This window comes from Ambystoma mexicanum, chromosome 1q (assembly GCF_040938575.1).
Source record: "Ambystoma mexicanum isolate Mex_15411 chromosome 1q, UKY_AmexF1_1, whole genome shotgun sequence".
NCBI classification, from domain to species: Eukaryota; Metazoa; Chordata; class Amphibia; order Caudata; family Ambystomatidae; genus Ambystoma; species Ambystoma mexicanum.
In genome coordinates, this window is record NC_090922.1 from 387,131,544 (window position 1) to 387,159,147 (window position 27,604).

At 49.4% G+C, this 27,604-nt stretch overlaps 1 protein-coding gene across 8 annotated transcripts in view; it reads left to right on the forward strand.

The window, feature by feature from the left end:
• Window positions 1–27,604, forward strand: part of CHD9 (chromodomain helicase DNA binding protein 9) — a 3,201,601-nt gene that overhangs the window by 346,565 nt on the left and 2,827,432 nt on the right. The gene's annotated exons all lie outside the window — the stretch shown is intronic.

The window sequence follows — 27,604 nt, forward strand, 5'->3', positions numbered from 1 at the left end:
TGTAATGGAAATGGAATCCAGATCCATGAACTGGCAGACAAAATAGTGTCAAATAGCTCTAAGCTATTTGGAGTAACATACATTCATGATGAAGTAGGATTTATTATAATGGATATCAAATTCTGTGTACACTAGTACGAGTATTTGGGAAACATTGTACAATATTTACCAAAGATATCAACTCTTCTAAAGATGCCATAATTAAAAAAAAGAATTTGTTTTGGATGGATCTAATTTACAAACTAAAGGAAGCATGTGTACACATACATAGATATTGTTATCTACAATAATTACAAGTGATTTATCGTACTATTTACATGGGGCTTGTACAAATATAATTCCAAGATGGCAGCACCCTTTTGGACATAGGTTGACGGGGAGATGGAACACAATCCGTTTTCTATTAGGATGCAATGTGCCTATAAGAGGGAGTTCAAAATGGTGCCTGGGTTGAAGCAAACACTGAAAAACATGTGTTTATCAAGACACAGTGGATCAGCTATGAGGAAGGTAAGGCAGCATGAATAATTACTAATGGAAGGAGTTATTTAGGATTGGGGAGTACAAAGAATTATGTCCTTAAAGGAATGGTTCGCCCAAAAATGTTTATTTCAAAAATAGATAGGCAACATAAAAAAACACGATTGGCGTTTTTTTTTTCGAAGTCCCTATGTAAAATTTTGAGCAATTCAAGCTCAAAAATTGAAAAAGCAAGCATATGGCGCATCCATTTTGTGAAATGGCTGCCCGCCTGTGCTGGCTTTTGCGGCACTAATGAAGGAAAAGCAAGCCAGCTGTAGTAAACAAAAGCTACCACTGGGTGGCTTTTCCTTCATTGGTGCCGGGACTTGGAGGACGCGGACCGGAGACTACAGGCAGAAAAGCTGCAGCTGCATCTCGGTAAGTGCTATTTTTTATTTTTTTTAAAATAAGCACTAGCTGCGTTTTTTTTTCTAAGTTTTCCGGGCTGTAGGAGCTTTAAAAACGTATTTATGTTTGCGGTCGCTTTTGAAGCGACCGCAACATAAATACAAAGTTATTGTGTTTGAAAATGCTGCAGTTTTTCTTTCTAAGTTCTCCTCTCCTCTGAGCCTGAGAAACTTAGAAAGAAAAACTGCAGCGTTTTCAAACACAACCGCGTTGTGTTTCTGCCTAAATCTGCTTTCCCATTTGGGGCTTTAGGGCTCCCCACGGGGAGCCCTAGAGCCCCAAATGGGAAAGCAGATTTAGGCAGAAACACTGCAGCATTTTAGCATTGCGGAAAACAACCGCGTAGTGTTTCTGCCTAAATCTGCTTTCCCATTTGGGGCTTCAAAAGCTACCGCAAACATAAATACAACGTTTTTAAAGCTGCGGTTTTATTTCTAAGTTTTCCGGGCTCCTCCAGCCCGGAAAACCTAGAAAAAATACCTCAGCTAGTGTTTATTTTTATTTAAAAAATAGCACTTACCGAGATGCAGCTGCAGCTTTTCTGCCTCTAGTCTCCGGTCCCCGTCCTCCACGTACAGCACCAATGAAGGAAAAGCCACCCAGTGGTAGCTTTTGTTTGCTACAGCTGGCTGGCTTTTCCTTCATTAGTGCCGCCAAAGCGAGCACAGCGGCGGGCATCCATTTCACAAAATGGATGCCCCCATGTGCTATCTTTGAGCTTGAATTGCTAAAAATGTTACATATGGACTTCTAAAAAAAAAAAAAAAAAGCCAATCGTTTTTTTTATGTTGCCTATCTATTTTTGAAATAAAAATCTTTGTGCGTACCATTCCTTTAAGTGTTTGAGTGCTTTTGTTTGGTGTTGAAAGCAAAGAAGACTCTTAACCCTAGAGTGGCAGCCATCACCTCTTTTGTTTTCACCCTGAGTGGGATGGGTATGCCCAGACGTGGGTCCTGTGCCTGCTGAGCTAGAGACCCAAGCTACTCCTCACTGATGAGGCCGAAGCATGTTTGGGGATGCTTGTGGTCTTGTGTTGAAGGGGTGTGATCAAGCCTGAACTTTTGCTGTTCTTTCAATTTTTATCTCTTTGAACTATTTATTTTTCACAGAGACTTTAGAGTGGGCTACTTCCTTTTGCCTGACCACTCCGTTACTTACTATCACTGATTTTGAAGCTGTTTCTCTCTCTCTCTCTCTCTCTCTCTCTCTCTCTCTCTCTCTCTCTCTCTTTCTCTCTCTTTCTCTCTCTTTCTCTCTCTTTCTCTCTCTTTCTCTCTCTTTCTCTCTCTTTCTCTCTCTTTCTCTCTCTTTCTCTCTCTTTTTCTCTCTTTCTCTCTTTCTCTTTCTCTCTCTCTCTTTCTCTCTCTCTCTCTTTCTCTCTCTCTCTCTCTCTCTCTCTCTCTCTCTCTCTCTCTCTCTCTCTCTCTCTCTCTCTCTCTCTCTCTCTCTTCTATCTTCTATCTTCTTGCACGGCTCACTCTGCAGAGCATACCCTGGGTGTTCTGATTGATCTCGTCAGACCTCCCCCTCAAAGTTAATTCACAGGTCTGCCTTTCCTCGCGTCTCATTCACATGCGTACAGCCTTCACGTATGATTACATTTTGCTATTTCAAACTTAAACATACACCAGTCTTTCAGGTCGCTGCCAACTCACCACCTATGTGTGCCTTATTCTTAGTTTTGCGATTCCCAATTCACAAGTCAAGGTTAGTGCCACAGGCTTCGCCTCACCAACTCTGCTGTTCACCCGGGAGGTTCGCTGACGTCCTTGAAACACAATGCAGTCTCCACTTGTGGGATCTAGCCTTCTCTACTTGTCTTTCGTGGCCTGTCGGAGGCATCTACCTCCAGTAGGGAACTTTTGGGGTATTTGACCCGCTGATCTCGCCCCTGGGTCTGTCGCTCTGCTCCAGTAGGTTTGCCTTCATCCCGAAAGCCCTGCTCGTACTCGTGTACCGCCTTGCTCAGAGTGTCTCTTTTGGTTCTGCCTTTTTTTTTATTTTTATTTGTTTGTTTTATTGGAGCTCCCAAGAGGACTGGCTCTGGTTCTAGCGGGATCGCCGTTCCGGTGATTTGTGTGATGGTTCCCAAGCATGATTTCCAGTATTGCTGGATCTTTGGGCATGTCCACCACATATGGAAAAAAAGAGCCTGGGTAGCCGCACCCTCTCCAGCAGGAAGAGTCTAGTTGAGGGTTTATATGGTGGAGTCTAAGGGGCGGGTAGTACCACCGTAGCATGATTTTATACGCGCATTCCCTGTTGGTGATGCAGGTAGATGAGGCATGTGTTCTAGTCCAAATATCTACCCAGGTTTGGTCTTCTATTGGGTGTCCCAGGTCTGCCTCCCATAGGGCCATGCAGCGAGTTCTCGTGATCGGCCAGAAAGCGCCTATATAGGGTGGATACCCTCCCACGAGCCGGGAGGTCCCCAAGTGTGAGTTCCAGGGCGGTGAGAGGGCGTGTTGCTGCCTGCAGAGTTTGGGGGTGCGAGCACCAGTGGCGCAGTTGGATATAAGTAAATCTGTCCCTTTCATGGAGTTGGAACTTTTCCTTACATTGCTCAAATGTGAGGGGTGCCTCTCCCGCGTACAGCTGATCTATGGTCTCCAGGCCACCATTTATCCAGTTTTGGAAGTTGCGGGGGTGCGCTCCCGGCGAGAAATGCTGGATTATGAAAGATCGGGGATCGTGGGCTCAAACCTCTTGGCACTCCCTTTCGTTTCAGTGCCCAGTCCCAGGAGCTTAGAGTATGTTTGGTTGATAGGAGGAGGTCTCCCCAGTGCGCTCTGAGGGTGGGTGGGATGTGTGGCAGAAATCGTAGGGGCAAGGGCACTTGTGATTGTTCCAGTTCTACCCATCTAGGGCGGTTTGTGATAGTTTGCCACGCCTGGATCTGTGCTAATTGGGCCGCCACTCTGTAGGCCTGCAAGTCTGGGAACCCCAACCCTCCCAGTCTGGAGCCCCCCAGTAGCGTTTTGAGGGGGATTCTCGCCCTCTTACCTTTCCAGATAAATTTCAGCATCTTTCTCTGTATATCACAGAGGGTTGGTGCGGGAATCGCCACTGGAAGGGAGGCGCAGACGTACAGGAACCTCGGAAGGAGGTTCATCTTACAGGCTCTGATGCGTCCCAGCAGTGAGATCTCCTTGGTCGCCCAACGTTTCAGGTCTCCTTCCAGTTCTTTGTACAACCGGGGAAAGTTAGCTTTATATGTGTCTTTTGGGTCTGCTAGGATGTGGACCCCCAGGTAAGGGATAGCCCTTTTTTCCCATGTAATCGGGCACATCTTGGCCAGTGGTTCTCGCTCTTTCGGGGTGAGGTCGATGCTTAGGGCCGATGATTTGGCGAAGTTTACTGCAAAGCCTGAGACTTATCCATAGCTGGCTATTTCTCTTAGTGCATGTTTCAGGGATGAGTGGGCCTCTGAGATCGTGAGCAGTACGTCGTCCGCATAAAGGGCGATTTTGTGTTGTGTGGGGCCGACCTGTGGGCCCTTGATCCGGTCGTTTCGCCCAATTCTCTGGGCAAAGGGCTCCATAGTGAGTGCGAAGAGCAGAGGTGACAGCGGGCAGCCCTGTCTGGTTCCACAGGACAGTGGGATTGGAGCCGAGCAGTGTCCATTGATTCTTGGTCTATTATAGTTGGCCAGGTCCATTGTTTGGAATGCTGTCCCAAAGCCAAAGGCCCCTAAGGTGTGTTTCATGAATGTCCAATCCACCCTATCAAATGCCTTGGCCGCGTCCAGGGCCATTAAGACCAGTTTCTGGGAATTCCGGTCCACCAGGTTCAGGGTTCTCCGGATGTTGTCTCCTGCCGCCCGGTGTAAGATGAAGCCTGCCTAGTCCGGGTTCATGATCTCCGGTAGGACGCGACTCAGGCGGTTCGCCAGAATTTTCGAGTATATGTTCGCGTCTATGTTCAGAAGTGCAATCGGTCTGTAGGAGGTCCGGTTTCTCGGATCTTTTCCTGGTTTGGGCAGGAGGAGGGTAGTTGATTCCTGCATCGATGTGGTTACCGATCCCGTTTCCCTGAAGGAGTTCAAGAGTGTTATCAGGGGGGGAATCAGCTGGGGTCTGAACAGTTTATAGAACCTGGTCGAAAATCCGTCCGGGCCCAGGGCTCGTGTTTTGAGCGACTTAATGGCCTCCTCAATCTCTTCCTCTGTAATGGGCTCCTCCAGTTCACCTCTTGCTATGTCGGGGAGTCGGGGCATTGCTGCCTTTTGCAGGTATTCCGTTTGTTGCGATAGGTTCCGTGGGGTTGCTCTCATGATCTGTGTCAGATGGTCCACCGCTAGTTGCTGTTTTTTAAGTTCTGAGTATTGTATGACTCCATTGGAGTCGCGCAGGCCAGCGATCACATTAGTTTGTCTCCGTTTGGCCAATTTGGCCACCAGGAATTTATTTGCCTTGTTGTTCTTCGCGTAGTATGATTGTTTGGCTTTTGCCATGAGTAGTGCGGTTTGTTCCGCGTAGTGGGCTTCTAGTTTTTTCCTGGCTGTGCGTATGGTTCGCTGCGTCCTGGGGGACCAACCTTTTTTCTTGTGGACTTCCTCTGCCTCCCTCAGCTCTTCTTCCAAGGCTATCCGGGCCTGTTGCCTATTCCGGTGGTAGGCCGCTCCCTGGGCGATCAGGGTGCCTCTAATCTCTGCCTTCATGGCGTCCCAGTTATTCAGTTATTCGCCACAGAGGTGTCCGAGGCCGGGTTTTCCTCAAAGAAATGTTTAATCTCCTTTGCGATCTTGTCGCTTGTTGCCATATCGTTGAGGATCGGGTCATATAAAGACCATTTACGTGAGTTGTTGAGTTTGGGGTTCTGGGCCCGGAGTTCTAAGATCACCGGAGCGTGATCGGATATGGCTCTTGTGCCGATGGACACCTCCTTGACAAAGGCCACGGTTTGAGGGGAGGTTAGGAGGAGGTCGATCCTTGAGAAGGTTCTGTGGACGTATGAGTAAAAGGAGTAGTCTATTTCGGTGGGGTGAAGCACCCGCCATGCGTCCACTATCTCTAGGGATCTGAACAGCTGGAGGAGGCTCAGCGTCTGAGTAAAGTCGCTCGGTGTCGGAGGGTGTGATCTGTCTTTGGTGGGGTCAGGAACCCGATTGAAGTCCCCTCCGATTATTGTTTGACCCTCTACGAAACGTGCGAGTTAGGAACCCAGTGAGTTATAGAAGTTCGATAGTCCAGCGTTGGGGGCGTACACCGAGATGAAGGTGTATAGGTCTCCTAGCAGAAGGCATTTGACCGCTATGAATCGGCCTTCTGGGCACGTTTTCGTTTCCAGTATCTGTGGATTTAAGTCCTTTTGAAGAAGATCGCAGTGCCTCCCTTTTTGGTTGCTCCAGAGGCGAAAAATTGAAGTGAGAATTGCCGGGAGCGAAGTCGGTTAACATATGCCGGTAGCAGGTGGGTCTCCTGAAGCATGGCTACCGCAGCTTCCTCGTCCTGGAGTTTTAGTAGAATTGCCTTTCGCTTGCTAGGAGAGGTCAGTCCATTGACGTTTAGGGAGAGAAGTCTCAAGGTCTGATGGTCTGATATCACTTCTCTCCCCGTCGCTTGGTTTGGGGGGGGGGGGAGTCATAAGAGGGAGATTCAACCGCCATTTCCGGTGTGAGCCATGAGAGTATCATCCTGCACTTGAGGTTTTAACTTGGGGCCCCAACGGGGGGCCACAACTTTAACTGGTGGGTGGGCTGACATTGTGAGTACGGACGCACCCCCGGCCAACAGGGCCAACTGTCCAATCATACTGTGGGTTTCCAAGGAACTAGAGTTGGAATGTATCCTTGGAGTGGGTATGAGCCATGGGTATGGCCCTCCTCCACCGTCGTTGAGATCTATTAGTTTAGAAGTGAGGTGGTGGATCCCTATTAGGTGAGGCCAGGTGAGACGAAGCTGGAGTAGTATCGGTTCCCTGGGACGCAGAACCGCCTTTGATCATCTCCTCCTGTTGTTCCTCTGTATTTTCAACCATGATGACCGTCTGGGCTTTGGGGAGGGGGGTGGCTCGGGGTCCCCAGCCCCCTCTGGGTTCAGCGTGGAGGGCTCTCGGGGTGAGGTCGGGTGCATGATTTTATCTGCGTCTTTCAGGTGGCTAATTCGGCGCAGGGTGCCTTTATATGAGAACTGCAGAGCCGTTGGAAATAACCATCTGTAGAGGACCTGTTGGTCCTGGAGGAAAAGTGCCAGGGGTCGGAGAGCTCTCCTTTTCTGAAGGGTGAGTAATGAGAGGTCTTGATGGATCTGAAGTGGGGTGCCCTGGAAGGTGATATCATCTCCTTGACGGCTGATCGCTGAGATAGCCTCTTTGGTTCTGAAGAAGTGGACCCTGATAAAAACATCGGAGGGGGGAATCTGAGTCCATCCCCCGGTGTGGACGTAGCCTGTGGGTTCGGTCCAGCAAGAGCTAAGATTTATCTAGGTCTGGGAGTAAAGCCTCAAAGAAGCTCCCCACGTAGTCCGCCAGCTTGTTGTCGGGGATGGAGGCTGGGACGCCCCGAATGCAGAGGTTGTTGCGACGTGCTCTGTTTTCCAGGTCCTCCTGTTTAAATTCCAGGATCTCGTATTTGTGTTGCAGGGTATTGAAGGAACTCTGGATTTCCGCTAGGGTGGTTGTGTGATCCTGTGAATGGTCTTCGATTTCTCCGAGCCTCTGCTCGACCTCCGTTACCCTCTGGTCTGTCTGCTCCACTTTAGTGGTGAGTTCTGAGAGGCAAGAGCGGAGCTCGGACTTAATGTCAGCCATGAAGGCTACTAGGTCTCCTTTGGTAGCGAGGGCACCCCTTTCCTCTTGAAGTTTCTGTGGGGTGAGTTTAGGAGGGTCTTGCTTCTTACTTTTATCCGATGTGGCGAACATGGTGGTTATATCCGCGTCCTTGTTGGCCTTCGTTTGCTTGGACATGATGGTTATGTGGAGCGGTCTCGGCCGAAGAAGTCACAGAGAGCCCTAGGGTTGTGGAGGAAGCCTCTAGGGGTGAATATTGCTCCAAGCTCCCTGCTTGGTCAGGTCTTGCAGGTTCCTGAGAGTTGTTGGGGCGGCTGGTCGTGTGGTTTCACAGTTGGCTATCGAGGGGCATTCAAGCGTGGAAAGAGGAGCTGGCGGCAACAGCCGTTGCCCCGGGGCGAACCAGTTCACTGGCTGGGTAAATGGGCCGGGGCGCCCCAGGAAGCGTTGGTCCAGGAGGGACCCTGGGCCGTTGCTGGAGTCCCCTGCTGATCTAGCAGGCTAGGTCCGGTTCAGGGACTGCAGCCGAGCACGCGAGCGCTGCGCGCCCCAGGTACAGGCCACGGCCGGGTCTCTCGTCTCGGGCCCAGGCTGCCCCCGACTCAGTCTGGGCGGCTCTTTGTCGGCGGGTCAGCGGACTCCCGTGGGATGTCAGGCACTCGTCCGCTCCTCCTCTCCAGCTCCCCAGCATTCGACACGCCCGTCACCGCGAGGTTCGTGGTTTGCTGCTGGGCACCGGCGTGGCCGCCATCTTGCTTTCCTCGGATGGTGACGGGGCTGGGTTTGGCGGCCAATTTCAGATAGAACGCTCCCGCGTTAAATGATCATTTTGGGCCGGGTTGTGCTGTGATGGTTCCGGTCGCCTTGGATGGTATTAGTGGCTCGGTACCCTCAAGGGAACCGCATAATTTTGACAGCAACGGCGGGCATCCCACGGGCGGCTTCAGAGGAGCGACCACATCGATGGCACTCCAAGCCACGCCCCCTTGGTTCTGCCTTTTATTTGTGTGAGGATAGCTAATTGGTATCAGGTGTATGCACTTGGAATCAAGTGCCTGACTTTTCCTGACCCGATTAGTGGGACATGTCCAGCACGATGTGTGTAGTTAATGTTACTCTATCACCCTCCTCCTCGGCCCAGTGTTTTTGTAAAAAGGGGGGGGCGTTGGGACCTCAGAGCAACCTTAAACATAGGATGGGTTGGATAAACAAAATAAGGTGGAATACCGCCTCTTGCGATCAGCCGTCTCACCCCCACTCCCCGAACACCCCTCATCCAGATGATCCTCCCGCACTGGTCCACCCCCATGGTCTGGATCCAAAGGCGATGGCTGTGCCCTGGCCACCTGAGAGAGGGATCACTGGGAACTAGCGGGTGAGACACCTGGTTTCTAACAGTCTGCAATTCAGGAATGGTGTGCCTCCAAAGATCTCTACCTTAATGTCAGTAAGACTGAGATCCTGCTCATTGGGACACTTGCTCCCGCCTTCCCTCTCTCACTCTGGCCGTCCACCCTGGGCCCTCTACCTGCTCCTTCCTTTGAGGCTAAGAACCTTGATGTCATCTTCGACTCCACCCTCTCCTTCTCTACTCCTATCTTGACGTCTCCTCAGAGGTATTCCTCCTTTTCTCACTTTGCCCCAGTGCTCACTGTCTCCAGAGCCCTGGTCCTCTCTAGGCTGGACTACTGCAACATCCTCTTTCTAAATCTGCCTGCCTTGACTCTCTGCCCTTTACAAGGTTCTCCACAAAAAAGTTGCCATGCAAGAATGGCACCGTTTTTTTGCGGCGACATTAACATATGGAACCTGCGGGGACACCCCTGCAACCCCCACATTTTTTTAAAAGGAGCAGGGGACACCCCCACTCCCATTTACCCCATATATTGTCCCCACAAATAATGTCGCCTATGCCGGTTCCCGGCGACTATATGTATGGCGACATTATTGGTGGGGACCATATTATCCTTTACAACTAATCCAGAACAGAACTGTAAGACTTGTCCTTAGCCTTAAGCCCAGGGATCATCTCTCCAGCCATGAAATCTCTCCACTAGCTCCCTGCGGCTGCGAGGATCAAGTTCAAGAACCTCTGCATCGTTCACAACGCTTTCTGGTGCGGAGGACCAAACTACATCCAACTGTCTCTTCCTAAGCATCTTCCTTCTGCAGCCCTTCGCTCATCCACCTCGAACTTTCTGATGGTCAGTCGCTTCTCCAGGCAGAAAGTGGGGGGTAGATCTCTGTTTTTGGCTGGGGTCTCCCCCTGGAACTGGAACAGCCTCCCTGCCTCTCAAACTTGAGCAGGACCATCCAAGGTTCCAGAAGCAGCTCATGATCTTCCTTTTCGTTTCCGCTTTCTCTCTCCCTGTCACAAACCTTTATGTGGGACAGATCACGAGCCAGGCTTGTAAGGTTCAACTGAGATTTATTCACCAACTAAAACTACTATAAAACAAGAGTATTCAGTGGAAAATTGAGTCTTTTCCCTTTTTGATGGAAGATACCATCTCTTTCTCCTGGACAGGTTGGTAATCAGACAAGATATTCAGTTCCAATAGGAGTTGGGCTGCAGAGCTCGTCATAGCCTCCTTTGACCTTACAACTTGTTTGAGGATTTATTCTTTGTTTATATTCTGAACTAACTTTTGAGTTTCTTTTCGTCTTTTGTCTTTCATGAAGCTCCTCTCTCTCTCACTCTTTTCTCACTGTTAGTTTATTCTCAAGTCCATTCCTTTCTCCCTCTTGTATAAGTATATCGTGGGTTCCACCCTCAGGAAATGGGAGTTCGTACTGTCCAAAGCGTTTATATTTTTTACATTCGAGGGAATATTCTTCTTAACCTCGCTGATGTATAGCAGACACGCCTTCCTGCATCTGCAGTATGCGATCATTCAAACTCTTTCAGCTTCGTTAAAACCGCCCCCTCTCGTTTCACTCTCTTACTCCATTCGCTTGCCTGAATTTCAGAGACTCCGGTGCTCTGCGTCGATGCTGTGTAGCTTTAGCTCCTCCCTGCTCGTCTCTCTTGCCTGCGATCATCTGTCTTCACTGTAGCAGCTGCCTTCATCTCGATATGTTGCGTTTGGTGGGCCCCCTCTCCTACCACGGCAGCGGTTGACTGCGCTCGCCATGACTCCTCCTTCCGGATGATGGGGGCTAGGAGCACAGTCGAGGGGACAGCTGTACTGACAATCGCTTTGAGAGTTGCCGATTCCTTCTGCTTGCTTCAAACTCCGACCTCTAGGCAAAGTTCATTATAGCCTATGCCTCACCTCCGTAACACGAAAAGAGCCAACAGGCTTTTCATTAAAACAAACTCACAACAGGTGCAACTCAATTCTTCTCCTTCATGATCAAGGTCATGTCAATAGGACCATTCGTAACACGGCTCATCTTCTGACACTCCTGGATCCTGTAGATTTCAAACCATAATAAACAAAAATCACCAGTACATTAGAACAAAGCACCTCTTAGGTCTGGAAGCTTATTTCCTACTGGGCCTAAGAAGTGTCATACAAGAGCAGAATCATCCCTCATGACATCATCCTTTTATCCTCTCTCTGGCTTGCTGCTTGGTAGAAAGGGACATAGGTTGACTCTGATCACTAGGTTGGCACTGATCTCCTTTCTATTCCTCTGCCTTATTACACTCCCACGCTGATGTCCCTGTCTGCTGCGCATGCTGGTTACCTGGCCCCCCACTGAACTTACCGGACCAGGCTCCTGCACGACCAGTTGCCCTTGCACTGGCTTTGGGCCTCCCAACCACTTAAGCGACTATCTGCAGCACTACAGTCCCCTGACGAGTTACTTGCACTCTCCCCTCCCACCTCTCTCCTCCCCGCCTGGCATTTCTCTGCCTGTCACCCTCCCAGCCCCTGCACTTGCGCGATCTGAATGACACAAGGCCTGGTAAGATCGTTGGTTTGTCCTCCCTTCCTTGTCTTGTCGCGTCTAGAAACACTTGTGTGAAGGCGCGTTAGAATTGATTTATATCATATGGTCTTTCCCTTTTTGTAATGGCTTGGCAGACAAAGAATGATGGTCTGTAGGGTTGACCAGAGCAATGGCAGAGGTTAAGATTAGTTCTAAACTTTCCAGCCATCACCTCTTTTAATTTTGCTGTAATCACCCCGAGTGGGACAGGTATGCACAGACGTGGGTCCTGGCCTGCTGGGCCTAGAGACCCAAGCTTTTCCTTACTGATGAGGCTGAAACATGTTTGGGGATGCTTGTGGTCTCGTGCAGAAGGAATGTGTCCAAGCAGTTCAGGGTAGACTGCCCTTTGTGTTGGGGGGGGACTGAGCATGATTTGCATATGGTCTTTCCCCTTTTATAATGGCTTTGGCAGGCAAAGAACGATGGTCTGGAGATAAGCCCAGAGCAATTCCAGAGGGTAACATTAATTCGAGGGGATTGTGTCCTCTGACATATTTCATATCTATGACAGGTAATGTCCACAGCTGTGCTGCCTTGGAACATTTTCGGCAGAGGGTGTCCTGCTGCGATGTCGTCGATCCAATGTCCCTCGAGGGCCTCCTGCGAGGGTCGACGTCACCGGATGTTATATATAGGACGCACGACGGCCGTAGCATCAGTTCCGTTTTTTCTGCAAAAGTGTTTGCTTCGGAATCTCGGCGCGCTCGATTCTTCTCTTCGAACGATGTCTTCATCTTCCTCTACTACCCCGAGGCCGGGCTTTAAGAAGTGTCGGGACTGCGGGTCAAAAATGTCCATCACGGACCCGCACAACATCTGCCTCTGGTGCCTGCGAGGACTGCCAGTCCCTGACGTTTAAGGCCTTGCAGGAGCTTAAGGGGAAATTAAAGGTAGGTAGGGGGTCCAAACCCCATAAATCGAAGTCCGCTGGGCTTTCGACCGATGACTCGAGGGGTGACTCTCCGGGTTGGCGAAAATCCAAGGGTGTCTCAGTCGAGGAGTGGTTCCCGCCATTCCTCTGCTTCGAATGGCATTCTAGGAAGCGCTGTCACCGGTCGCCTTCCCCGTCCTTGTCGGAGGAGGACTCTGCAAGACGGTTGACTTGTCCCACCAAGTCTTTGTCGCCGGCCGAATGGGATTCATTCCGCCAGCAGATGTTAGCGATTTTTCAGTCGCAAGGCACAGTTCCGTCCGTGCCTTCGAAAAGAAGCCGGCAGGGAACGGGCTCGGTCCACCACTCGCACGCCTTCGGGCTCGGGAGGTCGGCACGATCATGGGGAGCCGTCGAGCTCCCGATCAGATAAGGGAGATCGCCATAGCCGTGCCAGGTCCCAGTCCTCGACGCCATCGAGACCGTCGAAACCTGTGAAGCCTTCGAAGAAGGCGTCGACGCCATCGGCGCCGTGTATGTCGATGGACGATCTCGAGGCTCCGCCCTCGAAGAAGTCGTCGGCGCCTCGGTCGACGTCGATGCCGATTCCCTCGGTGCCCTCGACGCAGTTTGTGGAGGATTTGCCAGAGGTGTCCCGGAGGGCCATGGAACCTCAGAGGAAGGCTTGCAGTAAGTCTGTGAGGCCTGTTTTTGAGCCCAGGTCTGTTCCTCCTCCTAGATTAGATTTTTTCCAACCTTTGCAAGAAATTTCAGAGGTTGATGAACTGTCTGATCAGGAGATGGGCTTGCCTGTGCATCCTGACGTCCTTGATAACCTTTAGTCTGGGCATAGTCAGATGGAGGAACTCAGTCAGTCATTGCATGACGCCAGTTGCCTAGACACCTCTCCGGAGGTGGAGTTTGGACGGCCTGAACCAGGGGCGCATGCTGAGTCTTCCTATCGACGTCTCATGTCGAGGGTGATGGATTACTTGGGGTGGTCTGCCCTCCCAGTGGAGTTTGATCATGATGACTTGACTGATATCCTGGATCAGGGTCCGTCCACTGACCCGGTGTTGCCGTTTCACATGGCTTTGCAAAAGAGGGTGGCGGCGGCTTGGACTGCTCTGGAGAGTCTGTCGGCAGTTAACAGGTCGTTCCCGAATAAGTAACGCCCATCCAGTAGTGACCCCTGCTACTTATCGTCGCACCCTACTCCGGAGAGTTTGGTGGTGCAGGCGGCTACGGCTTCCTCGAAGCAGGCTGCGTACCCGACCATCCCTCCTGATAGGGATGACAAGCGCTTCGATGGTTGGGCAAGGAAGGTATTTTCTGCTGGTAGTATGGCGTTGAAGTCAGCCAACACCACTTGTGCCTTGGCAAAGTTTACACACACTCTGTGGAACTGTGCGTCTTTGGTGGCTGAGCATATTCCCGAGGGGGAAGAAAGGGATGGATTTCTGGCCCTCGTGCAAGATGGCAAGGATGCTATGTGCGAATCCCTTCAATCAGGTTTGGACACGGCAGATAGTGTCAGCCGGTCCATGGCTGCAAGCACCGTGATATGCAGGTTTGCTTGGTTGAGGAAGTCGGGTTTTGCCCTGGATGCGCAATCCGGTCTTCTGAACATGCCCTTTGACGGCGTTCATTTGTTTGGCAGCAAGGCTGACGAGAGCTTTGAGAAGTTGCAGACCTCCAAAGCTGCAGCAAAGTCTTTGAGCGCTGCAGTACGGCAACCTCTGCCTTTTCGTCCTACGGGACAGCAATGGAGGGGAGGTTCCTTTCGATACTACTACTCTTTTTGTAGACCGAGAGGGGCTACCAGTCAAAGGGGACAGCGAAAAAGTACCCGTGGTGGTCGGGGAACTCGTGGTGCCAAAGCCGCTCGGGAAGTGGCCTCTTTGCCATCAGGCACTGCCGTTACAACTCAGTCATGAGCCCATGTCCCATGGTTCGCCGGTTGGGGGCAGGTTAGCACAGCATTTCGGAGAATGGCGTGCCATTACTTCAGATGCATGGGTTCTGGATACCATAGCCCACGGCTACTGCCTTCCCTTCCTTCAGCGGTCTCAAGACAATCCACCGGGGAAGCTCTCTTTGAAGCTTCCGGATCCGCTCCTTGCATAGGAAATTCTATCCCTGCTGGAGAAAGGCGCCATAGAACTGGTGCCTGTGGCGGAGAGGAACAAGGGATGGTATTCCCCATATTTTTTGATTCCCAAGAAAGACAGAGGACTGAGACCCGTCATGGACTTGCGTTGGTTGAACAAACTTCTCAGGAAGGACAAGTTCAAAATGGTTACTCTTTCTCAGGTCCTCCAGGCCCTTCAACTTCAGGATTGATTGGTGTCTCTCGACCTCAAGGACGCGTACTTTCATGTGCCGATTCATCCCAAGCACTGGAAGTACCTGAGGTTTGCGGCTGGTGACTCGCACTTGCAGTTTCGGGTCCTGCCATTCGGTTTGACCTCCGCCCCGAGGGTCTTCACCAAGCTCATGGTGGTGGTGGCAACGTACCTCAGATGAGGGTGGATTCAAGTCTACCCCTACCTGGACGACTGGCTGTTCCGAGCACGCTCTCCAGAGCAAGTGTTGGATCATCTCGGTCTCACCTGCGGCACCCTCCACAGGCTGGGCTTCTCCCTGAATTTCAAGAAGTTGCATTTGACACCTTCCCAACAGCTCCAGTACATCGGTGCTGCGCTAGACACATCCCTGGGGAAGTGTTCGCCTCCCCAGGTCAGGGCTCATCACATTGTGCAGATGGTGGACACATTTCGAAATGCCCAGTGTCTCCCGGCTTTCGACTTCTTAAGGTTGCTGGGCCTCATGGCATCCTGCCTCTTTCTGGTGCCGGAGGCCAGACTGCGGATGAGATCTCTGCAATGGGCCGTCAAACTGCAGTGGTCTCAGTTCTCGGGCAAGATGTCGGATCCTGTTCAGATTCCACTCTCGGTCGCCCAGGATCTTCTGTGGTGGGCCGACGAAAGGAACCTGCTGAAGGCGGAACCATTTTGGCAACCATGGCACAGGTGGCGATTGTGACGGATGCTTCCCTCACAGGATGGGGTGCGCATGCCAACGGACTGACCATCAGCGGTCGTTGGTCTCCGTCGGAGTCCAGACTCCACATCAACCCGTTGGAGCTGAGAGCCATCAGGCTTGCCCTGAAGGCTTTTCTGCCGACTGAACAGGGGAAAGTGTCCTGATCATGACAGACAACACATTGGCCTTGCAATACCTCAACAAAAAAGGGGGGACAGGGTCACTCCCGTTGTGCAGGGAGGCGATGCAGCTATGGTTCTGGCCCATCGAACAAGATCTTTCGATCTCGGCAGTTCATCTGGCGGAGACGAAAACGCGGCGGCGGACGCTCTGAGCAGGCAGAGCACAGTCTCTCACGAGTGGGAGTTGGCTCTGGAAGTCCTTCAGGAGATCTTCGCCTTTTGGGGAACCCCACAAGTGTATCTCTTCGCCATCAGTGTCAACTGGAAGTGCGAGAGATTCTGCTCAAGGGAATTTCCTCCCAGAGGAGCCTTAGGAGACGCGTTCGTGGTGGATTGGTCATTCCCGCTGCTGTATGCGTTTCCTCCAGTCCCCGTCATTCCTCAAGTGTTACGGAGGTTGCGGAATTTCAGGACCCGCATGATCCTTGTGGCTCCGGATTGGGCCAGGAGAGCGTGGTACCTGGACCTTCTCAAATTGTCCATCTGCCCTCCACGCCGTCTTCCCTACCGAGAGGATCTGCTCTCGAGGGAGGGGGGTCAGGTTCTCCATCCAGAGGTCAGGACTCTCAACCTTCACGCTTGGTATCTGAAAGGTTGAGATACAAGGAGTGGGACCTCCTGGATGATGTGATGGAGATGTTGCTTTCGGACAGGCGGCCAGCAACAAAGTCCCTGTACCGTTGCCGTAAGTTCTGCGACTGGTGTAGGGGTCAGAATGTTGATCCTTTCCAATGTCTTTTCTGCTTTCTTTGTCCCACAAGGGCCTTCAAGTGGGTACCATTAAGGGTTACCTGGCGGAGCTGTCCATATTTAAGCGCTCGTCTGAAGAGTATTTTTTATTGGATTTTGCATTTCCTAAAAGGGCTGACTGTGTTTCTGCCCTCCCCTCTCCAGGTGCCGTTTTGGGATTTGAATTTGGTTTTGAAGTTTCTGATGGGGGCTCCGTTTGAGCCCTTACACTCTTGTCCTTTGAGACTGTTGTCTTTCAAGACAGTGTTTTTAGTTGCGGTTACTTCCGCTCGCAGAGTGAGTGAGTTGCAGGCACTTTCAGCCAAGCCACCCTTTAATTGTTTCCATAAGGACAGGGTTGTCCTTCGGGTGCAGCTTCTTTTCTGCCGAAGGTCGCGTCTGAATTTCATTTAAGCCAGAAGGTAGTTCTTCCGGCATTTTATCCTCCTCATCCTGGCAAGGAAGAGGAGAGACTTCATAGGTTGGATCCTAGGAGAGCTACAAGCTTTTATAATTCACGCATGTCACGGGTCAGAGTGGACGATCAGCTCTTTATCGGTTATGCTGGATACCGGTTGGGCCAGGCTGTTACCAAACAGACCCTGTCCAGGTGGATTATCCTCACTATTACTTAGTGTTACCGTTTGGCGGGTAATGACCCTCCGGTAGGATTACATACTCACTCTACTAGGGGTGTGGCTACCTCCACTGCCCTTCAGCAGGGTGTTCCTATTAGGAATATTTATGAAGCAGCCACATGGGCCTCTCTACATACTTTTGTCAAACATTACGCCCTGGATTCAATCAACGGGCGGGATCTGGCTTTTAGTAATGCGGTTCTTTATTCCGCCATTTGATTGGGTATTCTAAATTATTTTCCCACCTCCCTAGTCTGGTACTGCTTTGGGAGTCTGTCATAGATATGGAATACGTCGGAGGACACAATCCGCTCGAAGAATAAGTTACTTACCAAATATGGTAACGTTCTTTCGATGGGATGTTCCTCCAACGTGTTCCACATCGCCCTCCCAACCTGCCCCTCTGGAGAATTTCCTATGCGATTGCAGCTTACGTTTCCGCCAGGCTATCTGCAGTCAGACTGGCAGGAGATTGGTGCCACGCGTTCTGTGAAAAAAATACAACTGAGGCTACGGGCATTGTGTGTCCTATATATAACATCCGGTGACGTCGACCTTCGACGGAGGCCCTCACGGGACATTGGATGGACGACATCGAAAGTTTTCTGAAGCCGCACAGTTGTGGACATTACCTGTCATAGATATGGGATACGTCGGAGGAACATCCCATCGAAAGAACGTTACCAGATTTGGTAAGTAACTTGTTCTTCTAAACCTTCCAGCCATCACCTCTTTTGTTTTGCTATGTTCAACATGTACCTTTTTATTTGACATTTGAACTGTGTAAGTTGATATGATGCTGATTTTGTATGGTGATTTCCCACTAGTAATGTCACAATATTGATTTTCTAGCGGTACGATAACCTGCTAGCAAATTGACTGGGTATACCACAGTTATCACGTTATCTAGCAAGTACTTACATTTCCCCTTAAGGTAGCAGCATTTTGGTAATGGCTCTACAATGTCACAGCTTCTGTAAGAAACACAGATCACCCCATTAATGCTGGGTTTTATTCACTCTACTTTTACTGTATTTTACTTTAACTATATTTGATAAGGCTTGGTACACACAAATTATGTTTATTTTAGAGTCACAATTCTAAAAACTGAGAGTAAATGCTGTTAAATCGAATTGGATTTCTTCCTGGGGACAAGACAATTTTTAGGGCTACACGTTTTACATCAATGTTAACAATACAAAGGGGCTCCTTTTGGAGTTCCTTGCAATTTGACGGCGGGGCTGCGTTACTTTTACACTTTTACGTAAACAGGTCCCCACCACCAAGTTTTCCTCATTTGCATGGCGTAGTGCAAATGGAAAGGGCAAAAAGGCGACGTACAAGCATGTATGCTAGCCGTATGCATGCCGCTGGGCAAATCAAGGCATGTGTGCATGGCAGGCAGTGTTTATAATGGATTCCAATGGGATCTGCCTGCTTTTTGCTTGTCTTAAAAGCCAGAAAACACGATAGGAATCCCCAGCATTTGCGACGTCATGAAAATACATGCATGCAAATTTGTTTTTGTATGACGGGAAGCAAGGGAGCGGCGGAAACCTAAGTTAGGTTCTGCCCCTCTTATTGGCCATACAAGTGTATAGGATCGTGCATGGGTTTGTGCAGTTTGGATTTTTAATTTGTTTTCCATGTTCCCCCTAACATTACATAGACTTTTTGGATTGATGTGTGTTTGTCAGTTATCTTTTAGTAGACAACAGTGTGGAGGCTTTCTTCCGTGCTTATTTTGTGTCTACATTTCACTGAGTGTTTTTAAGGTGCTATTGCTACATTACACATGTTCTTTGGGTTAATGCGCGTTTGGCAGTGCTATGGAGGCATTCTTCAGTGCATTATTGTTTTTATTGGTGGCTGTTCAGATTGATGTACCACTTTTTAATACTATTAAGTGGGTTACTTAGTATTGTACTATATGTATGCATGGTTAATGGGTTTTGAGGTATTTCTGTACTGACAGTTTTAAAAGCTATAGTTATTTGGATTCATGTGGTACTTTTCATTTATTGGGCTAAAGGCTGAATTTATAAGAGACACAGGAGTGTTATATTTGCATACCAGTTCACTCATCTATTGTTTTCAATGCAGACAGTATGTTTGGGAAGAGCATGGCTTTGTCAGATTTATGTTAAGATTATTTTGTGAAAGAGATTTTTTTAAATTGGAGTTACATGACACAAAGTTTTATTTGTACCTCTAGACTTGTTCCGTACTCTTTGTTTTCTGGGGCTATCAATTGGAAGGAGATATGGGGGATATATGGAGTGTAGTCTGTAACAGTATATTATATTCTTTAATGGGGTAGTTACTTTTGAGTGGTCAAGCTCAAATATATACAATCCTTGCGATGTGCAAACTCTAGATAATCGAAATAGCGGATTCCATCAAACATTTAATACAAGGACAATAATTGCTGTCTTTTTTTTGTTTTGTTTTGTTTTATTGCTTAAAATACACTTCAATTTTTAACAAATTGTACAACATACAAGTAAAAAGAGCAGAAAAAAAGGAAAATAAATAAAGCAAGTAAAAAACTAGCAAAAGGAAGCAGTTACAGAACGTTAAAAAAACTCAGTTACTTCAAACAGTTCCAATTAAAACAGATTACAGATCATTCACGGCAAAAATTGCATAAAAAAATTGAAACTGCATTTACTATTGAAGTCGTTGATCCTGTCAAACAATAATTCCACATGTGCTCAGGTGAAGGGCAACTCTTGTTTATGAACTTATAAAAATGCTTTTGACTTAATCTGTTTCAATACTTCACATACCCAGCAGTAGGTGCCTAGATGTTTATCTGTTTGTCGTCCTTACAAAATCTACAGAAGTCGGGTTCTGCCGTTATCAACCCATATCGCAGAAGTATTTCCTTGGACCTGACAAAATTTAGCTGAAATCTCATATAAGTGGTTCGGATCTGTTTACTCGAAAAAATATATAGGTATTGGGCCAAAGTGCCTTTTTTTTTATGGTAGCATTCTAAATGGCTCAACGAGGGCTAGGCTTGAAATTGTGTGACCATATTGGCCCAGTCCGATTATGAATAATGTCTTCTTTACTTTGTCCGGATTACCTTTAAGATCTAACAAAGAGCATCCTGACTCAGCCAATAAGTGATGAGCAAGCCCCTTTATTTCCAACAAAGCTCGAGGTCCTCCAGACTCGCATGCGTTTCCAAAATCCCACATCAGTGAGTTATCCGATGCAGTTGACATTTTCCCATAAAATGATAGGTAACGCCAAAGTGCTCTGGCTTTCAGAGAGATGCCCCCAAATTCATACCTCACGATTACGTGCGGTGTAGTGGGTGGGAGATGGAGGAGTCTTCTCCATTTTAAGGCTTCTAGGTGAGGCTGTGTCAAATGCTAATACTCCTACGTCCTGTCCCCTTTCCTCCATACTTGTGGGACATTGCACCCTTCAGGACGGGACCGGAGCACTTTTAAGCATAAAAAAATTAGCCCCATCTTACTGAGCTCCGCACTGCGCATCATCCTTCAGTATTTTTCTCCACATGGTTGGGGTCGGACGCACTTGCATCACATGGAATATTTTTCTTTTTGTTCCCTTGTCCTTCATTCCTGCTCCGGTACCACAGTCATCTTTGTTCCGTCTATGCCACAGCATCTGGGATTTGTGTCCTGTTCATGCGAACGTCGTTTCACGAGTTCAGATCCCCACTCTCTTTGCCTGGAGTGCTTAGGCCTGAACACCGTTGGGACTCGTGCCTCTACTGCGACTCCCTCTCCGTCTGGGCACTCCAGCGTTGGCTTGTCAGGTGGGAGGAGGTGTTTCAACGCGTTCCTCAACCACATTTACTGCAATTCATTGAAGAAAAAAGGAAACGGCTGGTAAGTTTGTTCCTTTTTAGGGCACCCCAGCCAGGAGACTCCTTCCCGGGCTAAAGTTAGCCCCACTACTTCTGGGGCTGTTGTCTCTGGGCTCAGCCCAGAGGTTTCCACATCTGGAACTAAGTATTGGCTCGAGGTCCCTGTCAAGGTGACTAAACGTACCAGAGTTATCCCAAAGGTTGCCCTTCTTGGGGCTATATCTAAGACCAGCAATATTGAGGGGCCCCCCTCTGGCTTCCACGGGTGACTGTAAGCCTTCCTACACTCAGACCTGTCGTGGTACCAATCCAGCTGAGGAGGCAAAGAAGCCGGTTAAACACCTTAAGTCTTCCAGTACCGGCTCTGCCGAGGATCCCTTACTTGTGGCAAATTCATCAGCAGTCTCTATGGTGTCTCAGAAACACTCTAGATCTGTTCGCACCGGCTCTGCTGAGGTTCCTTGTCACAAGACGAAAATTAAACATAAGCCGCCTGATTCCCCTGTAGCTACCACGGCCTCACTTACACCTGTTACACAGTTCGCCTCAGGTGTTAACCAAATGGTGGTCCAACCCCTGCGGTCCACGGCGGCCATTTTGACTACCTCTTACACCAACGTTCACCACGGCTTTACTGAGGGGCCTGTTTTTGGGGCAGAGTAGCCTTTTCCACGTTTTGTAGATAACAAGAACCCATTCCACCCTCCAATGGATTGGCGTGTTCGACCTCCGCTGCCACACACAGTCTCGCTCCCTCCTACGTCTGCACCTTTGATTTACATGGATCCAGTTGGTGGAGGACCATCCTGGCAACCATCCTCTTTGCGATGCTGGGGCTATGCCCCTTCCAAGCGGCCTCTGCCCACTGCAAGTTAGAGGATGTGTTTTTTGGCAAGTTTCATACTCTTCTGCATTCTGATCCCATGAAGGCGTACTTTTAGGATTTATTTAAGGAAATGTATCCTAAGCCGCCAGAACCAGCCGCTGCTCTGGCAATCCCTATGCAGGTCCCGGTAGTGCCATCTCCTCTACCACTTCCAGTGGGACCTCCTCTTTCTCCACCTCCTCCTTTGCCTCCACTTTCCCCTGTGGAAAAGAGTCCTTTTGCACAGTCAACTGCGCCTTCGGAGCCTGAGGCGCCATGTATGGCGGATAAGACTTCTGCTCCCGCCTCATTGGATGAGGATCAGGCGGACCAGGACAGCGATGACCCGCCCGCTCTATTAGAGCCTTTCACAACCAGGTTGTGGATATGATGGCATTGCTAGACATCCAATACCCGAGCCCCCGGCTCCACAAAAAGGGGTACTTTCTGGAGCCTTTACTCTGTCGACGCAGGAGCGCAACTGCCTGTTCCTTCAGAAGGACGTCCTGGCCGAGGCCCATAAGGTCTGAGAAAAACCTCATTCGGGGCAACACCTAAACAGAAAAATCAACGCTTGATACAAGCTGCACGCGTCTGAAGACATGGCCTTGTTTGCATGTCAACTCCCTTCATCAACGGTGGTGGCAGCAGCTACGCTCCAGTCGAAGCTGGCCTCTACATCCTCCACTGCAGCATCTCAGATCCTTTCCAAGGAGGACAAGCTTCTTGATGCCATTGGGAGAAAGGTCTTTTCCAATTCGGCCCTTCAGCTGCATCAGGCTAATACCGAGCTTATGCTGGCGGCTGCAAATGTCAAGTTGTGAAAGGAGCTTGCCGAATTCCAGGATTATATTCCTCCTGATAGGCTTAAGGACTTTAAGAACGGCTTATCTGATGCCAGAGTTCTGGCGCAGGATCTACTGGCGGCCTCGTCCCCCGCTCTGGGCCTTATGGTCGGAGTAGACTTCTCCGGCCAAGCGTGGCTGCATGCTACAAAGTTTTCGAAGGAAGTTCAGGACAAGGTGCTTGATCTTCCCTTAGACGGTAGGGAACAATTCCACTCCTCCACTGGCGAGGAACTTACCAAAACCAAGGCAAGCACCCAAACTGCCAAGCCATAGTCGGTCCTTGCCAAAGCACCAGCAAAGGCCCCTTATACTCAGAGGTCGGGGTCTCAAACGAGGTCCTTCTCTGATTTCAGAGGCTTTCATGACCGCCGTGCACACCGGGCAGAGGCTCCCACTGGTGGCCCTCGCCGTAAACAGCAAAGGCAAGTTGTTTGTTTTTTCTCTGTCAACAGTCTCCTCTTCAACAACGGGTGGTCTCCCTGCTGATAAATTGTTTTTCATCGATCAGACGAGACTCCAGTGGGAGGATGAATTTCATCTCATCTGGAGGCGGGGCAGACCATCACAGAAGACCGATGGGGTTTGTCAATCGCCCGGGCGGGCTTCTGCTTGCCCCTCCTCCCACCCTAACCTCTCACCCTCCTCTTCAGCAGACTGTGTCGCCCTCCCTCAGAGTCGAGGTACAGAAACTTCTAGACCTCAGAGCAATGGAACCTGTTACCTTGCGGGTGCAAGGGGAGGGCTACTACTCCCGTCGGTTTACAGTGCCCAAACGCAACCAGGCTGGCGTGCGCACTATCCTCGACCAAGTTCATTCTCTTTCTACCCCATGAGAAGTTGAAGATGTTTACGCACAGCCAGATATGGTCCTCTCTCTGGAAGGGCAATTGGATCAGCGTAGTAGACCTTCTGGATGCCTACATGCATATTCAGATCTGGAGCCTGCATCGAAAATCTGTGTTTTTCTGTGGGAACGGAACACTTCCAGTATTGGGTTCTACCATTTGGCCTCAGCTCGGCACGGCGTGTCTTTACGAAGATAATGTCGTTCATTGCAGCATTCCTCAGACTGCAGGGAGTACATGTATATCCATACTTGGACGATTGGCTCCTGCGCAGTCCTTTCCCACAGGCCGCTACGGCCAATCTTCAGTCATTCCTTCAGCTCCTGTTCCATCTTGTGCTGTCAGTGAGCTGGCGGAAATCGTTATCGTCGATGACGGCTGCTAAAGACTTGATATTTCTGGGTTTCTGTTGGGAAACCGTCAGTGCCAGAGTGTTCCTGATGCAGGACAGGATTGCAGGCCTTTCAACCATGTGCCAGCTCTTCCTGCAGTCCTCCCACATGTTGGCCTGGTGTTTCCAGAGACTCCTGGGCCTCATGGCTTCTTGCGTGTTAGCTCTTCCTTTTGCACGTCTGAAAATGAGGCGCACTCCGCTTGCTCTTCGGAGCTGCTAGTCCCAGGCTACGGATCCGGACTCCAAGAGGATTCCTGTCGCATCCTGCATGACAGCGTATCTTCAATGGGGGTCTTCCGCAAACAACCTGTCAGTGGGGACCTCCTTCCAGGAGCACCGCCCACAAGCAACAGTTATGACAGACTCCTCCCTCCTGGGGTGAGGAGTTACGCTGCGTCACCTCGAGGTGTATGGTTTGTGGATGCTGCAAGACAGGTAGTCCTATATCAGTTACCTAGAGCTCCTGGCAGTTTTTTTCTGGCGCTCAAGGCTTTTCAACCCTCTATCCCCAACAATGTGGTTTGAATTTGCAGAGACAATTCCGTAGCAATGTTCTACATCAACAAACGGGGGGGCACCAAGTCTCCTCCTCTGGTGGACCTAGCTATCCAAATTTGGAATTGGGCTATCCAACACAATGTCTGGCTTCAAACTGTGCTCATTCCAGGTCATATCAATGTGGCTGCAGACTCCGTCAGCCGCCAATATGCGACGAGTTATGAGGGGGAGATGAACACTGATCTTCCAGCAATGGGGTTATCCAGCGCTGGACCTTTTTGCAACCTCATTGAACCAGAAAAGTCCTCTTTATGCTTCCAGGAACGGGCTCGGAGTGGCTTCCTTGGGGGACGCTCTTGATATCCCGTGGAACAACATGAATGCTTTGTGGGCGCTCTGGAAACTCAGCAGTGCCTCCAACTGCACTCTCCACTTCATAGCTCCTTGGTGGCCAGCCAGGTTCTGGTTTTCGGAACTTCAGCACCTGTCTGTGTGTTCCCCGATCAGGTTGCCACAGATTCCCGACCTCCTTCACCAGAGCATCACCAGTTGTCGCACCCCTTCCCACAATCCTTCAGCTTGGCGGCCTGGTCCCTGAGTTCCGATCATTAGAGCGGTTCAACCTCTCTGAGATAACATACATATATTTCAAGCGTCATGTAAGCCCTCTGCGAGAGCTCAATACAGGAGAAGTGGCTCTGATTCTGTCATTGGGGTCTAGCCAAAGAGCTTGACCCCACACAGGCTTCTATTGACAGTGCCTCGTCTTTTGTACCTGACCTTGCAGCCTGTGGCGTCCATGTCTTATCATGCAGGACATATTTATCTGCCATTACTGCTTACCTGTCTACAGACAGTTGCTCTTTTTCACTGGCTAATCCAGGCATCAAGAGACACTTTGTAGGTCTTCATCTTATTCCACCAGTTCGGGCTCCTCATCCCAAATGGGATCTGAATGTGGTCCTCACCACTTTGTCATAAGCCTTTTGAACCTATGGCCACTACCAAGCTTAAGTAGATTTTTTGGAAGGTGGCCTTTCTGATTGCGGTAACATCTGCAAGACAAATAAGTGAGCTCAAGATCACTGTCGAACATCTGTTCCTAACTTTCCACAAGGATAAGGTTGTGCTTCGCACTCACCCTTCCTAAAGTGGTTTCTAAATTCCATTTAAAGCAGTCAGTATCTTTACTGGTCTTCTTCCCAAACCCTGTCCCCTATGCCGAGAGGGTTCTACACAACCTACATCAGACGCGCTCTGAAGTTTTACCATGACAGAACAAGCAAACTCAGCTCTGTTTGGTAACCCAAAAGGGAAACCAGTTTTGAAAGCGTCCATTTCTCGTTGAATAGCTTCTTGTATTTCCAGGCCTACAAGATTCCAGGCCTTCAACCACCAAAAGGCATTCATGAACATCTGGTCCGTGGCAAAGCGGCCGCTGTTGCCTTCCAAAAATATGTCACTTGGGGAGTCCATTGCCAAGGCGGCTACATGGGCCTCTCCATCGGCTTTCTGCAGACATTACTGTTTTGACCTGAGCTCATGGGCTGATGCCCAATTTGGCCAGCCAGTTCTTAAGAATTTGTTCCAATACGGGAACTTTCCATCCACCCATAACACCTATGATCAGTGCTTGGGAAACTCCCACAAGTAAGTATCCTTTATTATTGCTAAATGGTCCTGGGCCTGGCGATAGAAAAGGACGGAAGGGCGATGCGTGGAGCGGAGCTCAAAAAGACAGGGCTACGGTCACGTGCGGTGGCCCCGCGTAAAAAAAATAAAAGGACAAAAAAAGTACATTCTTTGATGCTTAAAAGTGCTCCAGTCCTGTCCCGAAGGACGAAATGTCCCAAATGTATGGAGGAGAGGGTACTATGGACTAGGAGTAAGGTAGTAACTTTGTCATTCTTGTGATTTCTTTTTTTATTGTTACTGCATTAGCAGATATGATGGGGAACTGTTTTCTAGTTACTTCAACCCCTTTTTAGTAACTGGAAACTTGCACTTAGTCTTTTGATAGGTTGTTTGTCCTTTGTTATCAAATTGTGTTTTGAATGGATTGTGTATTTCTCATCTTTTGATATCTCCAATATCCAGCTTCAGCTGCTTCAGGAAACATTTTCAGCAGAGGCCGCTCTGCATTGATGCGTTCAACTCGATGTCCCTCTAGGGCCTCCATCTCTGTGATGTCATCGAAGGTATATATAGCACGCGCAGCGCCCGTTGGCTTCAGTTCCGTTTTTCCAAGTACGCTTTTGCTTCGTGAACTAGAGCACGCTTCAGATATTTCTTTGTCTTTGTCTTTGGCTCAGACAACCCCGTAGACCGGGTTTAAAAAATGCCAAGACTGCGACACGAATATGTCACTGATGGACCCATATTGGGTGTGCTTGTGGTGTCTAGGTGTGGAGCACAAAACCTCGACCTGTAGGAAGTGCCAGTTGATAACCGGAAAAGCTCTGATGGGAGTGTAAAGGGTAATTGGTAGTAGGGACAATGCCCAAAAAATCCCCTTTGCTCACCTGTCGAAAAAAAAATTTCCGACGAATAGAGAGACGACTCTCCTAGACAGAAGAAGACCAAAAGGTCCAGGTCACGGAGTGGCTCCCACCACTCGTTGTTGGGGAAATCAAAGAAAAGGCATCACAAATCGCTTACGTCGTCTTCCTCGTGTACTCCTCCCCAGAGCGGACTATATTTTGCCCCACTAAGGCCTCTACTCCGGCTGAATGGGAATCATTCAGGCAGGAAATGTTAAACATTTTCGAGAGCCATAAACCCTCGAAGCAAGTATGCCATGTTCCTACCGTGGCTTCTGAAGCCGGTAAGGAAAGAGCTCGAGCCAAATCATGCGTGGCCGTGGCGAAGGCCAGAATCTCGTTGAGAGCCCTCGACACAATGAAAAGTCATCAAAGAATCCTTCGAGCGATCAAAGTCTGTCACGGACAAAGTCGATGTCGAAGTCATCGACACAAGTGGTGCTGTTGACTCCATCACTGCCATCGACGCCTTCATCAAATTAATCGACTCCTCCCTCGGCATCTGGCTCGAAGCCATTGACGCCTTTGCCAGTAATTGCCAGTAATTCAGAAAACCTTCACTCTTTTGCCTAGGAAGGATTTCTTTAAGTCACTCTCTTCCATTTATGCGGACAATGAACCTTATCCACCTTTTGGATTATAATTTGGCACTCACTCCTAATATCCCTGATGATATTATATGATATGGCATTTATAACGC